This window comes from Fukomys damarensis, unplaced genomic scaffold (assembly GCF_012274545.1).
Source record: "Fukomys damarensis isolate Sample0158 unplaced genomic scaffold, DMR_v1.0_HiC HiC_scaffold_20, whole genome shotgun sequence".
Lineage (NCBI taxonomy): Eukaryota > Metazoa > Chordata > Mammalia > Rodentia > Bathyergidae > Fukomys > Fukomys damarensis.
This window is the reverse complement of record NW_022900932.1, coordinates 22,332,195-22,346,639: the sequence shown is the minus strand read 5'-3', so window position 1 is coordinate 22,346,639 and position 14,445 is coordinate 22,332,195. Positions and strand designations below refer to the sequence as shown.

The 14,445-nt window shown below is 34.1% G+C and overlaps 1 protein-coding gene across 3 annotated transcripts in view; it reads right to left on the bottom strand.

Annotated features, from left to right (window-relative positions):
• Ctnna3 (catenin alpha 3) overlaps nt 1-14,445 on the bottom strand; it is a 1,561,788-nt gene that overhangs the window by 1,530,959 nt on the left and 16,384 nt on the right. The window contains exon 1 of one of the 3 annotated variants that reach the window (XM_033766562.1): nt 5,660-5,748. The exons of the other annotated variants lie outside the window; for them this stretch is intronic. The gene's annotated coding sequence lies outside the window, so the exon portion shown is untranslated. Of the gene's footprint in view, nt 1-5,659; nt 5,749-14,445 lie in introns of those variants that run through there. 3 annotated transcript variants of the gene reach the window in all.

Below are 14,445 nucleotides of genomic sequence, written 5' to 3'. Positions count from 1 at the left end.
ATATATATCAACAGGCAAATGGATAAAGAACATGTGGTATTTATACACAATGGAGTAGTACTCTGCCATGAAAAGGATAAACTTGAATCATTTGTAGGACAATGGATGCACCTTGAGACCATGTTAAGTAAATAAATCAGACACACAAGCTTAAATATTGCAAGATTTCTCATAAATAATTTAAAGAGCAAAATAAGGATAGACAACAAGGACAGAGAGATAGATCTTTTTGCAAATGGAAATCTAGAGATGATGAATTAGACATGTTACATACATGCACCAAATCTCGATGATGAATGTGACCACTATGTACTGCAAACATGATGTACTAATAAAAAAGGGATATAGAGTGTTCAGAGGAAAACCCAGTATCTCTATGGCAGGCAATTTTGCGATACATAGATAGATATGTATCTGTATGAGGTCTCAGCAAAAAAATAATGACTGCTTAAATTTTTTATTCCAGTAAAAGACACTTTGCATTAATTCCCCTCCAATACTCTCCCAGCTGTGAACACACTTATCCCATCATTCTTGCCACTTTCCAAAGCAGTTCTGGAAGTCTTCTTTCATACGTTTAGTTGCAGTGTCATGGTGCTCTCGATATCCTGAACTGTTTGAAAATGTTTATGTGTCATGGTCATTTTGACTTTCTAGAAGAGCCAGAAGTCACACCGTGCCACATCCAGTGAGTAATGAGCCTGTCTTTCCACTGAATGGCACTTAGCAGTGGCACTGACTGTATTTTTGTCATACCTCATAAAGACATCTGCAAAAGGATTTCCAGAACTGCTTCAGAAAGTGGCAAGAATGATGAGATCAGTGTGCTCAAAGTCAGGGGATTAATGGCAGTGTGTCTTTCACCATAATAAATGCCAATTTAAATATTCACTGTATGTTTGTATCACACCTCATATATGTATGGATTTACCCTTTAATTCAATAAATCTACTTCTAGAAATTCACAAAGTGATGCATGCCCAATACAGTTGTACAATTTTTGTAAAAAACTGTTTAAAACTTAAAAAAAAGTAAGGAGAGGGAGAGAGAAGGGAATTATGGTATAGCCACACGAATAAATGCTACACAGCTATAAAAGTTTCTGTATGTTTCTATGGCATGATTTGCAGACCACACTAATCAGTAGAAAAGCAAAGTACAGAGCAGTATTTATAGAATACTAGTTTTATATTTAAAAGGCAGTATTTCACAGGTTTGTGCTCTATTTTAAAAATTGATAATAAGAAAATCAATTTAAAGGGTTGTCCTTAAAAGAAGAAAAATAATAGAGCAGAGAAGAATGCTGGACTTTAACTGTGTAATCATATAACTCTAATAACACAACTAATTCAGAAATCAATCCAAAAAATCAAACACAAACAAAAGAAAAATGTTAGCCATATTTCAAGCTAGCTACAAAATCACACAGAAATGAATAACTTAAATGACATCAAACCATGTTAATATCCTCTAGGACAAAAAAGAACATTAAAGTAATCTTAAATTATATTTACTATTTTCATGATTTATGGGTGTGTCTACACACATTTTTTATACACACACACACACACAAATAACTATATTCATGCTATTAGGAAACAAGATATTCAAGATAGGGTAAAAAATACAAATAAAAATCAAAAAAATTAAAACCTATAATCCTATATTTAATTGGAGATGCCAGTATAAGCTCATTATGTATTTTTTTCTCTTTCCAAAGAATACTTAGTTCTGCTGAAAAAAAATTGGGGAGACATGCATAGACTGTCTTCCCTAATTTCTATTTCTCAATAAAATAAACAAGGTTTTTAGGAGAAAAGGCTAGTTTCATGTCTGGAACAATAAATGTACAAAATGAATCTAGAACTTCTTGTGTAGGGTTCTGTCAAAAGCTCAGAACCCAAAGAATTCTTACTAGTCAAAAACTAGGAAATTTTGAACATCAAAAAGACTGGAGATTATAACAGGCTGTAGCATTGCCAATATATTAAAATTGGTTGAAAAACAAAAGTTCAGCCAGGAGTGGTAGCACACACCTGTAATCCCAGCACTTGGGAGGCTGAGGCAGGAGGATCGCTCTGAGTTCAAGACCAGCCTGAGCTACATAGTGAGTTCCAGGTCAGTCTCAACTACATAGTGAGATCCTGTCTCAAAAAAATCAAAAAAAAAGAAAAACAAAAGTTCATTGGTCACCTTTCAATGTTGTTAGGAACACTGTTGCATTTTCTGAAAATGATTAAATAATGGAAAATACCAAAGTACTTTCCTAATTATCCAGTACGCAGTATTCTATAGGGTAATGTAATAATAAAAAGGCAAAGAGTTCTTCTATGTATGATTCCAAAAAACAAAACTAATTAAAAATTATGGAGTGATAAAAATTACTATTTCCAATCCCTAATACAAGATCTAAACAATGATCATTAATGCAGGCCAAAATCATTAGGTGAGGATTACCTGGGAACTGTAATGATTGTTCTTATAGAGACTGAACCCACTGACAACACTAACATGAGACTGACCATCCAGACACTATACATTTTTTTTTTTAATTTTTTGGTACTGGGGATTGAACTCGGGTCCTTGTGCTTACAAGGTAGGCCACCAAACTGCTGAGCTAAATCCCTGGCCCTGACACTATACTTCTTGATGGAGTACAGTGAAAGTACACCACTGAGGAGTTGTTGCCAAAAGAATTGAACCTAAATATAGGTCTATATATAATTACTAGTTTATTGAAAAGAGAAACATGTTACATGTCATAAAAAGAATTCAAATCCCAATGGTGTGAAATGCACATCATCCAAATCCCAACTGTGTGAAATACAAAACAAATAACTTAAGGGACAAATTATTATAGATCAAAACAACCACATAAAATGTGTGGATCTTGGATTCTGGTTCCAAAATCCAACTTATAAAAGATATTTTTAAACTCTGAAAATTGAGCAAAGATTTTGATTATGTTAGGAGTTATTGATCACTGTAATGACTATAATAATGGTATCATATTTTTAAGTCAACATTCATTAAAGGAGCCAAGGAAATTTAATGAAGACAAGATGTTCTTTTCAACAAATGGTGCCAGAATAATGGACAATATGTGTAAAACAGGAACCATGGCCTTTTCTTCACACCATATACTAAAATTTACCTAAAAATATATCATAGATCTAACAGCAAGACCTAATTCTAACGTTACTAAACTTCCAGGAAAAAATCTTTGTAACCTTGGGTTAGGCAAGGTTTCTTTGAAACAATACCAAAAGCATGATCCACAAGGAAACAACTAATAAACTGAATTATTCACCCTATAACCCAGCAAGTCCACACCTTACATATTTAAGAAATAAAATTATAGGTCCACAAAGAGCCCTGTATAAAATATCCATGGGAGGGCCAGGGATTTAGCTCAGCTGTTTGGTGGCCTGCCTTGCAAGTGCAAGAACCCGAGTTCAATCCCCCATACCAAAAAATAAAAAATAAAATATCCATGGTGGACTTATTCATAATAATCAAAACTAGAAACAATTCAAATTTCCATCAACAGGTGAATAAGTAATTTGTAATCATACCATCACACGTGCAAGAAAAACAAAATCAGCTATTGATATAGGCAATAATATGAATGAATATCAACACCCTTATGCAGAGTAAGAACACCAAAGCTGATGAAGTGGGTCGACTGCAGAGGAGGGGCCCAAGGAAAGTTGTAGGGTGATAAGGATATTCTACTGTGATAATGATGATGGTTATATGACTACCTGCAATTGTCAGAACTCATCAACTATAAATTTAAAATGGTGAATTTAACACATATAATTTATTTCTCAATAAATTTGACTTATAAAATTCTTTGCTGGCTCAGTGGTGTGTAGCTCAGTGGTACAGCACTTGCCTACCATGCATGAGACCCTAAGTCCAATCCCAACCACTGCCTAAAAAGAAACGCTTTTCTAGTCATCGTTTGCCCCATCATTTTTTTGACCAAGAAAATATTACTAGGTTATTTCATTCTCTGTATAGTTACAAACATTCACTGACATCCATTGGCTCCATAACCTCTTTGAATGGCTCTCAGATTCTCTGAGCTAATGCTTTTGCAAGTTATTTAGCTCTTCTTAAGCATTGTGGCCCCCAATTTATTTGGTGCTTAAGACTGACTTAACTTCTATAATATTTGCTTCCTGTGTGTCCAAGTTTTTTTCAGTGTCATCCCATATACCCAGTAAATGTGTCATCCACTTGACTTATATGTTCCGGAAAAACTCTAAATCAACCCACATAAGATTTATAATACAAAACTACAAAAACAAAACTTTTGAGCATTTGTCATTTTGCTGCTTTTTAAAAATCATACCTTATTGATCTTTAACAGTGGAACTAAGAAACAGTCAAATGATTGCCCGAGTAATCATGTTCACACCTGAAAATCTTTGGCAAAATTTTGTCTGCTACCCTCTTGTCTCTTTTTCAATACTGTAGTATGCATGTGATATCAGTGTGTTTCTAAACTTGTTCATGCACTCACACAGGTCAGATTTAGTATGTATGAAAAAAGGCACATCACCCAGAATCTTCAAACACAGTAGGTATTTTGTGATTGAAGATCAAAGCATATTACAAAGTCTTATCTCTGATTTCCTTCTTCTACCCAGTAACTTTATTCCCAAATTACATTAATCAAGTTAATTTTGACCTAACAGACTTGAAATTAAAGTTAAATTCACTACTAAATTGGAACAGTAAAAAGGAAAGTACCTAATCTCACAATAATCTATTGGAAAAATTACTAGAATTTTGTATTTATAAATTCTTTTAAATTGCTAAATAAATTTTATTTTAAAGATTGGCTTGATTGTATTTACTTGTAGTAATCTCTTCTTGTTTACCCTACATAAAAACTTAAACTTTTAACTCCGGTTGCATCTTAACTGTTCCTCACCATATTGAACATATAAATATCAAAATCCTTAAGTCCTTCTCTTTTTTGCTTTACCAAGTCTCTGTTTTAAAATATTTAAGGCTGCATATAAAAAATACAGGCAACACCCATGCACAATTTAAGTTTAGAGGCCCATAATAGAAATTAAACTGTTGGCACAAGTGAAGAATCTGCTCACTGAACAACTTTTGTTGAAAGAATGTAAAGCTTCCAGTGTCTTGTGCACAGTTACTCAAATAATTAATAGCTCAACTACATGGCAGGAATTTTTAAATGCTCTGATATAAGACTACTATATCTTGGGCATATGAGAATTTGTTTTAGTGCTATTTTTAAGACCATTAACAAATACTGTGCATAGCAGACTTGAGCCTCTGCTCAACTGAGTCAGCCTGAATTATTGTGAAAGAAAAAAAAATGTGTTTGAGAATCACATTTTTATCTAAATCTGAAATGCCTGCTTATCTTATTCAAAAAAGTAGACATTTAAAATTGAATTTTCATAAAGTAGACTACAATTTATTGTTACTACAAGGAAAATTAGTTATAAAAGTACTAAGTTCACAACATAGTTTATATTCGTCCCATTTTATAGAAATAATATCCCTTCATTCCCCCCAAAGTTATCTAATCAACGAGAGATAATCTATAAGTCTTAGGTAGGATTTGCCTTATAGCAAAGTTTGATTTTAAAAAGTTTGATACTTCACTCACCTATGGCAGGACAGAGTATTGCCCATACACAGATACTAAACCAACTGTCTAAGCAATTTCTTGTGCTAGAAATTCAGTGCCACTATTATGGCTCACAATTTGGCTTATGATGCATCTGTAAGCAAAGAGCCTGACAAGCACCCTAGTGTATTTCAGGATGACAGACAGGACACAGTGGCTCAAGCAAGAAGGGGGGATGGGTGCTCTTAAAGTGACATGCAAGAAAGGGCAACATCAAACAGCAGAATTAGACATTAAATTCTGTATTTCAAAACTGTAATGAAAGAACAAAAAATTGTCAAGGATTAATTTTTCAACCCAGATTTCATGTAAATCATCTACCCCCAAAGATCCTAAATTCCAAAATGCCTTTGAGAATTTGTACAAATAAAAATAAATCCCTTTAACTTCCAAGCTTCTAAATTACTTGAGCATAATGCAATTTTTTTATTTTTTATTTGGTACCAGAGACCAAACTCAGGACCTTGTGCTTGTGAGGCAGGCAGTGGAACCACTGAGCTAAATTCCCGGTCCAATGCAATTATTTTTAACAGAAATTAAGTCAGATTACTCAAAGAAAAGCAGTTCTTGTCTCATCTTTAGATATATGCCAGTAGTTATTAAAACAGTAATTTAAGAAAAATCAATAAAAGTAATTTAAATATCTTGGATTAATCAGAATTGCTTTGTGGAATAGAATGAAGAGTTACACGCGTTTTCCTCTAATGTATTTCTTCACCATGGCCTACTTCCATGGTGAAAAAATACATTAAAATATGAGGAGATGCCAACTATAAGTAATATTTCCATATTAACTTCACTTTAGAAAATATATAATCAATACACTGGCTTAATCTTTCACATTTTTAATTTTTCATACTTATTGCACAGTACTTCACACTCCTCAATTCTTTGATAAGTAATACAGCAATAGGTTCTATTTTTAAAAAGCAACTCATTTTTAGCCGGGTGTGACGGTGTACATCTGTAATACCAACACTCAAGAGGCTGAGGCAAGAGGATCACTGCAAACTTGAGGCCACCCTGGGCTACATAGTGAATTCAAGGCCAGCCTGAACTACATACATGCCCAGACTCTGTCTCAAAATCACACACACACACACACACACACACACACACACACACACTCACACCCCAACTCATTTTAAATGCAATCCCTCCTTTAGACAGCTTGGGGGCGTCATTAGATTTGGAATATTCATAGCATTGTACTCAATGACATTTGCATATTCTCCTACTCCAGGGAGGAAATGGGACACACCATCTCAACTTTCTTAGTAAATACGTTTAGAAATCGCCCATTTTATTTTGCCCATATAAATTAACTTATAGAGCCCATATTAGTGTTTAATGCTTCTCATCTGTGAAAAACTATGTCTTCCTCTATCTGCTTCATTAGATGCATCCTCTGAAAGAAAAACACAAGCCCAAGGAGCAAATTTGAGTTCAACCATCAGAAACACTTTCCACAACCCTAAATTTTTCTGGATTAAAACACTAAACAAACAAAAATTTTACATAAACATTCTGGGCCCCATTAGAAAATCCAAAACAAATTCTGAAGAGAGCAGGACTAAACTGTAAAATAATCTCTTTTCAGGATTACATATGACATCTGTAAACTGTTTAACTTATGTTTTCTAATCGCCATGTTTAATATTTGCTAATCACTATGTATTAGAAGCCACAGGCTAGTTTTAAAAGATATGGCCCTTGTTATCACAGCATTATTACACCTCTCACGTGCAGGCACTGTTATGACTAACAAATTTCTCATAAAATCTACAGGTTTTTATTTTGTAAATAAAGTCTGGAAGGGCATGAATATCAATTTGCCTGATTTATTCTAAAAATCAAACTTTTCATGAATTAGACAAAATCATTAAGTACCACAAATTTATCTTGACTTAAGATAATTTCCTATACTTTTCTGAAGCTATTTTATCACATGTCAAGTTTAAGTTAACGATGGCAAAAAAAAATTTTTTTTTAGAAAAGGAGATCTAAATGCTCAGTGTAATTTCTTCTTATGCACCTAGACTTGCCTAATGACAAGGCTTACATATTAAATTTTCAAAAAAGAAATAATTATTCTCATCCTCAGTTATCATTCAGAATAGGAAATGGCTTATTTTACTTTAAAGGGAAATTCTACTTATGATATGAAAGCAAGTGTGGGGTTCTTCGTGGAAAGAAATTGCTCCATAAAATCATTTCTCATAGCTAAATTTAGCAGTTTCTTTCCTCGTGTAATAACTAATGGTAGCTAGGTAAAAATTATATTTTACATTTGAAAGCAAAATATAGCATTTCTTTAACTGTTACTGATTCTTCGACAAAATTTCATATTTTAATTTTCTATGCTGATACATTCTCTAGAGTATAAAATACTTAGAACGGTTTCTCAAACTAGCTTATAGGCTAAGCATTCAGAAGAAAATCAAAAAGTCAGTTCTGTAACAATTTTCATATCCATTTTGCCAATCAGCCACACATCTTGGAATATACAGATAACTCATTTTCTATTTTCATCTAATCATTTAATCCCACTTTACTTTCCAACAATGCGTTTGGCTCCTGATACAGGAGCTCCTAAACTGTCTCACATTAGCTATTTTTGGTTTCTCCAGGTATCTTAAGGATCTTTTGAGTCTCAATTCTATTTGTAACAAAAAAAATTAATGGTAATGTTTAGGAGGGAGAGAAAGTTAAATGATGAATAGGTACTACTTATTTAAAATACTCCTTTTCACTTTCAGCAAAAATGTATCCATACATTTTGTTCTATTTGAATTGTCAATACTTTTATATATTTCACTTTAACTTCAAAGCAATTTATTAATTTCCTACTGCAGTAGGCTCATAATAGGTAATAGTCACACAATGAGCAAGTCTAGAAGAAGTTTCTCCTCTAACGCACATTAAGTATATAGTAAGTGTGAGGTACGATGACGTGTACAAGGTACAAATTAGTTGAAATGCAGAATCCAGGATTATTGGAGAAAAAAAACAAACTTAGAAATAGAGATGTGATAGTTATCCAACCAAGTTACACCCAATCCATGAGACTAGAGCCTTTCCCAAAAAAATCATAGTGGGAGATATAGACACCAAGTATAGTACTTGGCAAAACAAGTACTGTGAGGAAGAGGAAAAGAGGAAGTGTCATAAAATGAACAATGAATAGTACTCCATTTTATAAACTTTTTAAAAAATCTTTATTCAGTTATCAGTTGATGGGCAAATGAGCTAAAACTGCGTTCAAATTCAAACTACCCTAGTCAGGCATGGTGGTACATGCCTATAATGCCAGAATCCTGGAGGCTGAGGCAAGTGGGTCACAAGTTTAAGCACAATCTGAGCAATTTAGGGCCTTAGCAAAACCTTATAATAAAATAGGCTGGGGATATAGCACAGGCCAAAGGCTCCAGATTCAATCCCTAGTACAACAAAATAAAAATTCGAACTAGTTTCCTTGATCTTGTCCCCAAAGACAACCACTTACCCTGATGTGCTCATGTTGTGAGAGGAGACCTGTAAAGCTGTTATGAAGAGTAATCACTTATCAAATTACTATAGGGTCTAAAAGAGTACTACTTACAGTTCTAATCACTGAATTGGTTAATTGTTGTTAATCGTTGTGGAATTCTGCTTTTCTAAACCAAATCTCAGAGAGCTATTGCAAGAGATAACAAATGGATCTCTAATCTGATTTAAAAGTGGATAAAGAGTAATTAAGTTAATATTTTTATTAAGCAAATTGAATCTGTTTCACCAAAGGTTATCTACCTCATTAATAATAATAATTTATAATTTAAAACCAAGAAAATAAGGTCTTAAAATGGAAGCACTTTAGAGCTACTTCCAAAGTTATAACAAGTGCTTAATGGAAAAAAATGAAAGACAAAAATAAAACATATTAATAAATTGTGTATGTTTTTTAGAAGGCTGTATATGGGATAGTTTAAGGATAGAGTACTGAGTTAAAAGCAAAAGAATGACAATAAGTTAAAAAATAGAAACTTCTGTGTCTTGTTCCCACGTAAGACTCATGGAGTTGTGCCAACCTGCTTCATTCCAAAGCAGAGTCACTTAGCCAGTGAGGCCGTATTAGAGAAGGAAATCCTTTCTCCCACACTTTCTGTTTCCAAAGATAATAACAGAAAACTAAGAGTGATGGATTTCATCACCAAGTAGCCATGTTTATTTTATTTGTGACCTCCGCATAACTCTCTAAAAGTCAAATATACTGGTTTTGCTTAATGGAGCAAATAAATATATGCTCAAAAAAAAAAAACAAAACAAATTTTGCATAAATCATAATATCCCTAAACTTTTCAAAATTAACTGCTTCTACAGTCACTAAATTTAAAAACAACATAATTTCCAGCATCTACAACTGTACTCAAAAGACTAAGGCCCATCATACAGAAAGTTAAAATAATTAAATTTAGTCATAAACACAATGAATCACATTTCTTCAGTTTTCAATAATAAACCTGTCCAAGAGTCTGAGTAACTCACACACATAAACACCCCAAACTAACTCACTTTCTTTTCCATTTGGATCTTGGGTACACAGAATCAGATGACGTAATCAAGCTCTTCAGTTCAAGCACAGCAGTGGAACTGGTCTGTGAAAAGCCTGCTTCATGTTATATTGTTCAAGTCTGTATTCCCCAACCTCAGTTCCATTCCTCTCCCCAATTCCTATACCAGTTAATATGTCCCTTTACAACCAACTTTCCATAAGTTTTTTTACATATGCTATATGTAAATAGTACCTTTTTATGTGTACATAGATTTTTAAATTTACACAAACAGTGTAGTACTTTCCATCTCTTTGTACCTTTCACTCTTTCACTCAACATTATTTTTGTGTCCTATCCATGCTAAACTAAATAAATATGCAAAATGCCACATGTTTACTTACTCAGTACACAGTCCCCACCTTATTCTCCCCTGTCTTTTTCTGCTATGGAGCAAAACACTTGATTTCCCAGCTGTTTTTGTAACTCGGACGGCATGTAAGAGAATGCTGACCAATGAGATGGCAGCAGGTGTCTGCTGAAGAGAAAGCTTTTGCTTTCCCTACAAAAAGTGAGTCAGATGTGCTTGCCATAACCCTTGTCCTTTCCTTGTTCTGACTATAGTATGACACCTAGAAATAAAACAACCCTACTGCAAAGCTGAGAAAGGAGACAGAACAGAATTATAGAAAGAGTTTGTGTCCTCAATGTCTTGGATTTGAACTTCTATCCTCCAGACTTCTTGTCATTTAATAAAAATGAGTTTCCAAATAATATGCTGGATTTAATCTGTTCTTTTATTTTCCACAATACCCCTGTATAGCCTATTGTATCTGTTCATATTCCTATTCAAAAACATTTACATAGTAACAAACTTTTCGCTATGGGAAGCAAGGACACTCTTACACATGTCTCTTTGGGTGCCTATGCAAGATTCCTACTGATATACAATCTGCTATGAGCTGAATTGTGTCCTCTCACAATTCATATGTTGGAGATTTACCCCCCAATATCTCGGAATATGACTGCATTTGGAAATCAGGTCTTTACAGAGGCGATTAATTTGAAGTCATGCCATTTAGGATGAGCCCAAATTCAGTCTGATTGGTGTACTCATAAGAGTAGGACACATTCAAGAAAAGACATCAGGAATGTGCACAGAGGGAGGACGATGAGAGGAAAGTGGCCATCTGCAAGCAAGCAAAAAGGCCTCAGGAGAAACCAAACCAGCCAATACCTTGATCTTACATTTACCAAATACTAGTGAAGCAAGCTAATTATCTTTTCATTTATTTATTCAGCATTGCAGTTTTCTGTGAACTACCTTTTAACATACTGTTGAACAAATCAGTGAGCAATTTCTATAATGCTGCATAACAAACCACCTTGATACACAGTGTCATAAGACATTCATTCTCATACCTTACTTCTAGCTTCCAGAACTGTTGGGGGTTTCTGTTTGTTAAATTACCCAGTGTTATTTAGTTGACAGCCCTAGAAAACTACCATAATTCAGAAGTAGGATTTCTGAGTTAGAATATATGTAATAATTCAGTTTCAATAAATATTCCAAATTGGTCTCCAAAAACACATCACCAGCAGAATATGTAGGTTCACACATCCCCAACTCCACACAAGCTATTATATGACATTTTAACTTATGCCAACATGGGAGATGCAAAATGGATCTCACTGTTGTTTTAATTGCACTTCTGATTACCAGTATAATCGGTAGCTCTTTTTAAATTGCTTAGCTAACCAGCTTTACTTGTATCATTTTCCTATTTTTCCTTCCTCTCTTTTCCTCTAGGTTGCCTATCCTTACTGATTTTTAAAAATTCCCTGTACATCTTCAATTTAATCCTTTGCTCAGAATAATCCTTGAAAATACCAGCTGCCTGTGTCATGTGTTTCTCTTTGCCAGGACAAATATCCTCTGAAAATCCACTGTATATGAAGTTCTGTTTTCTTCATATTCTTATAGATACTGTATCATTGCTAGACATTAAACTTTTATTAATCTAATGGGTACAATGAGGTATCTATTTTTGTCTTAATTTTTATTTACCCAATAATGAGTGAAGCAAGCTAAGGATCTTCTCCTTTACTTATTGGCCATTCCATTTTTCTGTGAATTACTTTTCACACATCACTGAGCCTACTGGATTGTCTCTTATCTGACTGTTCATCTTTTCTTATTAATTTTTGGGAATTTTTCACAAATTCTTGAACTAAATAATTTTTATTAAATGGTCTTATTGGTCAGGCATTTCCACAATAATATTATACAACCATTCTGAAACTCAGTGGCATAAGACAAAATTTATTTTGTCATATGAATTTTCATGTTAGCTGAAAACTGGCATGGCTGGATTTGCCCTGGGCTGTAGTTCAGAGACCCAGATCTGATCCACATTTTTCTCATATCTATTTGGACAAGAAGGATACCTGAAGCATGTTCTTCTCAAGGGAATGGCAGAAATACAAGAGGGACAAGTACAAATATAAAGTGGCTTTTAAGGTAGAGCCTCCAATTTGAAGACTGCCTCTTCTATATTCCCATGGGAAAACCAAGTCACATGGCCAAGTCAAACATTAATGGAGCAGAAAAATGCATTCTATCTTTAGTAGAAAGAGCTTCGGAGTCACATGGCAAAGGGCATGGACGGGGGGAGGGGTGAGAGAGAATTGGAACCAACAAAGCAATCCACTTCACATGAATTACTTGTAATATTATCTCAATCGGCAACATTTACTTCTCTTCTTTCATGGTATCTTTTATTCACAAAAGAAGTGTTTATGCTAATGGAATCAAATACCTCAATCTGTTCTATATTACTATGTATTGGGGTCGTATTTAAGAAATTATTTCCTACCCTAAGGTCAAAAAATATATTCTCTTATTTATCTTCCTAAGAGAATAATCATAGGGACAAAAAAAACAATACACTGTAAATTAACACATGTAAATGTAAGATTATATAAAGTTAAAGTGATCAAAGTTAAAATAGGATTACATTACAGTTGATTGGTCTGTGGGGGGTGCATGCACGCACTTGCTATGGCTTCATATATGCTAAACAAGTGGTCACTGAGCTTACATGCACAGCCCACAGATATCTTTTTGAGCTGAGTCTTTAAAACATATTAATGATATAGGGTGGCAAAGAAAAAGATACAGGAATCATTGAGAATCTTAAAACTTGACATTCTTTTATAGACATATTTATTGACATAAGCAGTATATTCAAAACTGCAAGGAATAAGACCACAGTAAATATATATGGTCTTCTGACATCATGCTGTTAGGAAAAAAGGAAAAAGAAGATTTCCTATAATTTACTAATTATAAAAGTGTATCTGTTATGATGCAGGATTTGTAAAATCTATATCAGATAATAGTAGGGTCTATTTAATAGTTTGGAGCAAAAATGAGGCATACCACTTAATTTTTCAAGTTAAAATCACTTCCCATCTGCTAGATTGGCAAGGAATATATTTATTATCTCTCTTGTCCCTCAAATTACTGAAAAAATCTGAGGAGATTCACATGCTTCAAGGAAAGAAAACCAGAGAAGATTAGAATGCAAGTGGGCTGTATCAAAGGATGCTGGTGTTCTGTGCCTGGCACAGTTTACTGATGAAAACTGATCCCCTGCCATCTAGTATGACCTTTTCTCCTTCTGTACTCTCACTGCTTCAGATCCTGTCAGAGGCCACGTGACTTCTAGATAGCAGCAGCTTCCTCCTTCAAAAGTAAGTCAGGCACTCATGCCTTCAAATTCTTAGTTTACTAAGCACAGTGGTTCAGTCAGGAGAGCCTGACAGCTCAATTACCCTAGAAACAGCCCTTTTGGAGTAATGCAGGCCACAAGAGGTGAATTCTAGTGTAAGGGTCTTTTAAATTCTCTCCCAGTAGTAAATTTTAATCAGGACCAATTCAATATAAACAAACTCAGTGCTGATCAGCCCTGCAGCTGAAGAAAGACTGGGAAGGACAACCTTTGTCAAGCTAAAAAAAAAAAAAAGACAGTTATACCAGTAGCTGAGATACAAAAAGATAAGGATTTCATTAATGATGTGCAAACACTAGGAAACATTTTTCCTTACTTTATGATTCACAGAAAAAATACAAAATGCCCACTCAACTTTGAATTTCAAAGAAACAGTAAACAGTTTCCTAGCACAAGGTATGTCCTATGCAATATCTGGGACTTACTAATGCTTACAATAAAA